Source organism: Myotis davidii, unplaced genomic scaffold, assembly GCF_000327345.1.
Source record: "Myotis davidii unplaced genomic scaffold, ASM32734v1 scaffold6, whole genome shotgun sequence".
NCBI classification, from domain to species: Eukaryota; Metazoa; Chordata; class Mammalia; order Chiroptera; family Vespertilionidae; genus Myotis; species Myotis davidii.
Genome location: NW_006383011.1, coordinates 15,020,534 through 15,024,767, shown reverse-complemented (window position 1 = coordinate 15,024,767; position 4,234 = coordinate 15,020,534).

Genomic DNA, 4,234 nt, shown 5'->3' with positions numbered 1-4,234 from the left:
ACTTCTTTCTAGGAGACTTGAGAGGTTAGAACAGATGCTGTGTGGGAGAAGCTGAGTAGTGTCTGGTTCCTAGCAAGTGTCAGCTGCTGCTATCATGGTGGTGGTTGGTGGGGGACAGGGAGGAGGGAGAGGCAAAGTAGAAGGAACAGGAGCAGGGATGTGGTATATCTGCCCCTTGCATGAGGGCAGCCAGCTAGTGGCTGAGTGGCTACACCCCAGTCTTCTCTCCACTGTATGCCCTGCCCCAGGCTTTGTGTGCTCAGAGGACACCTGGTTCTGACTCCCACAGAGGCCCTGTATGAGCCAGCAATGGCCTGAGGAATAAGGGTATCTCTCTATGCTGACGCACAAAGAGCTAAGATCCCTGAACTCACAAAAGCCAGCACTGGGAAAATGACTCAAGTCATGTAAAGGCTGAACTGGAGCATGAGTGTGTAGTGACACGAGAAAGCATTTTGGGAAATCATTCTAGGAGCCAAAATTATTGAGCCTGAGGTGTTAGTGAAGAACGTGGGCCTTAGCTTGGGGACCCAGGGAAACTGCTGTGTGTGGACAGCAAAGGGGAAGGGAACAAGAACCAAGGAGCAACCTGGTTTGCGCCATCACTTCTGCACATAATCTCATTTAATCCCCACACAAACCTGTAATCTATACAGACACAGAAATAGAGGCTCAGAAAAGGGAAGTCGCTTGCCCGGAGGCACTGAGCTACTGAGTAATGGAGGGACTGGCTTCCCACCATGCCTTGTGCCTCCTGTGCTCCCAGAGAGCATACTGACGTGGCGAGGCGGGCGATTTTCCCACTTACCTGCAGAGTAACCTCAGAGAGCTGACGGGCCTGCCCGAACACACGGACACATGGCTAGTAAGTGGCAGAGCTAGTAAGTTTCTGTCTCTAAATCCACAAACGAGCAACTTGACCGGCAGCATCTGCGGCATTTTCTTGGCAGTTTCTTGGCAGAGTCCTGCAGGAATCTTGCAGTCAGATCCCTCCTGCAGGGGTGACTAGTGGCCTGCAGAGACTAGGCAGTGTTCCATTCATCATGTTGGCAGGTACTTGCTTCTCTGTGGCAACAACATTTCTCTTTCATCTGCTGAGAAATGCAACTCCATGCTGTTTATGAGGCACTTTTCATAGGGAGATATTTTCCCCCAAAATCTTAATGGGGTTGACATCAGTGTGAGCAGGACTCATGTGGCGGGGAGAGGTCTTTAAGGGGCTCCTGATGCTGCAAAGCTCTCCCTTTACTGATTCACCTGCACACTGTTCTGTGGGGAATCTCTGGCCTGAGGCAGCTGTCTTTAAAGTATCCATCATCTCCTTATTTAGCTCATTTTGTTGGCTTCGGAATCCCTCATGGGCGGTCCAATTAAAATCTTGGAAGGAATCTGGGCTCTGAACACAGTCCTCAGTGGAGCAACTAATTGCTGAACACAGTAAAATAAAAGGGGAGAGAAAGCCATGGCCCAGGTTAGGATAATTAGAATCTGCAGCTTCGACCTTCTGTAAAACGGGGGCGGGGGGAGAAATGTCCTGGTGGTCTCCATTAGAGAAAGAGAAATGTTTTATCAAATAAAATGTAATCCTGGTAATTTTCTTCTATTGGAGCTTGAAGAGAGGCCTGGGAGTGCTTAATCTCCCAACACTTTCTCTGTGCCTCCCTTCTGATAACTTTTCACTTTCTGCCAAGTTATTTATATCCTGGTCCAAACATTTTATATTTCCTTCTAAAATTGTATGTTTCTATGATCTATGTCTGTGGACAACTTGCAGCAGCTTTTACATGGAAGGTGCTCAATGAATGATATAATATAAATGCAGGGATGGATGGGTGGATGGATGGATGGATGATTGGATGGATAATTATATGGATGGTTGGATGGATGGTTGGTTGGGTGGCTGGATGGCCCCTGATAGTAATATTGACACAGGAAACGTAGAACTTGTGGATTGATAAGGGGGGAGGGGAAGAAGAGGAATTGATATTCATGCAAATGCCTGTGCCAGTCCCTGTGTCTGGCATTTTATAACCATTGTTTCAGTTAATTCTCACACTGATGCAGTAAGATAGGTCCATTTTCCCATTTCAAGATGTTGGGAAACTGATGCTCAGAGAGCTTAAGAAATTTACTTAATGGAACCCTCATCTAGGTCAGTCTGAATAGAAAAACCCACCATTCAGGCTCAGATATGATGGAGAGTCTATAGCAGGGACTGAGGGAAGAGCCGGCCTCCCCAAGATCTGGTCACTCAGGTGTCAGCCTCAGCAGCCTGTTCCCCTCCTTTGTGTGAGAGGAATCTGAGGACAGGTGTGGCCACGTTCTCAACAGACCTGTCCCAGAATGCTGTGTGCTGGGACAGGTGGAGCCCAGGCCAGGGCTGGCTGGCCCTGCCTGTCTTGGTCCTTCTCTCCTTCCATGCCCCTCAGCCCTGCCCTCCCCACAGGCAGCAGACTCCACCCTTCCACATGCTTATTCCACAGCGTAAAAGCTGAGGGCAGGCCTCAGAGGAGGAGGGAGAGGAGGCTTCACTGCGGGACATGGGGCTGCCCAGGAGCACTGTTTGCCAGGCCTGACTTCAAGCTGATGTCACTGAGACAGGGCCGGGAGCCAACGGGCAGAGGGCATGGGAGCCGGACTGCGTCCTTGGTGTGACTGCCCAGTGTGACTGTGGTCTGCCCTGCCGGAGCGTCCTGGTTCCAAAGCCTCTCCCCACCCTGGCCTCACAGAATCCTGTCTGGGCCACTGTGGGCTGATGCTCCATAGCGGGCCCAGCGCTGGTGGAACAAGCTGCCATGACTGCTCTGTCCCCTTTGAGGCTCAGCCTGTGAGCCTTTGACAAACCACAAAGCTGTTTACCTTTGTGCCCGCCCCCCGCTCCCCACCAGCCCCCTTTCCCGTCCTCTTGAGGTACCGGTGAGGCCTACTATTTCTGCCTTTAGCTTTGTCATAAACAGGCTCTGCAGGGCTCTGTTATCAGTCATTTATTTGCTGGGCCATGTAAATGGAAACCACAATATCTCCTTTCTCCCTGGTTATTTACACCTCCAGTCACAGTATGGAGAAAAATGTTTCTGTCAGTAAAATCATAGTAGTCCTCATTTTTCTTCCTATGGCCTTCAACGGTAGATATTATTATTTCACACATGTCATCTTTTGGGCATGGACTATAATAACCCAGTGGGTTTTTTGTGGGGGAGGGGGTTGGCTTTTATTTTAGAGAGGAAGGAAAGAAGAGGGGGAGGGAAGAAGGGAGGGAGGGAGGGAGAGAGAGAGAGAAAGAGAGAGAGAGAGAGAGAGATCAGTTGCCTCCTGTATGGCCTCCAACTGGGGATCCATCCTATAACCTAGGTATGTTCCCTGACCTGGAATCAAACTGTGACCTTTTAGTGCACAGGATGATGGTTCAACCAACTGAGCCACAGCAGCCAGGGCTATATAACCCTGCTTACTTATGGCTCATTTGCTTACCTGGTGGCTCCGGCAGGCCCAGGCAGGACTGGCATACGTGTGTGTACAGGGACCCTCCGGGGTCCTTGTGGCCTTCTATTGGGCGTGAGGTGCCTGGAACACTTCCCCAAGATGGAGGAAAGAGATCGCCTCTCCCATCCAGCAGGGATTGACGAAGGTAGAGAGGAAACTCCCTGTGAGGTTGCAAAGACTGAAGGCACTTGCGCTGGACCTTGGAATTCTGTGGGGAGAGGTACTTTTGGGTATGACACTGTGTAGAGCCAGTGGGCAGAGGATTTGGGAGCCAGGTGGACTAAGGTTACCTGGGGTTAGACCTTGAAGGCCTTGAAGTGAGCAATGGAGATGAAATGTTAGGAGAGAGGTTACCCACAAACCCTAGAGTGTAGCAACCCCTTGGGGGTAGGGGTCAGGGCCATGTTCTGCTCTGACTGGTGTGGTGGGGAAAGTAGAGGCTCTTTGCCACGGGTGCCAGCTGATCTGCTTCTAGTTCAGCTTTTCCCACATTCAACCAGGAGGCTGGGTGAGTCACTTCTCTTCTCTGCCCAGGCTCCTCTGTGACAGACAAAGGCTGAGGGTGGCCTGTGCCAGCATCCCCCTTCCAGGAGAGAGTGGCCAACCCAGGCTGGAATCTGGCCTTGTCCACCAGCTGCTTTCCTGTGTGGCTCTAAGCAGCAGTACCTGGTGGGTAAGCCCAAGCAGGGAATGAAAGGCCAGTGATGCTTGGCTTGCTCCTCCTGTGGCCAGATGGCTTGGGGGTGGGAGT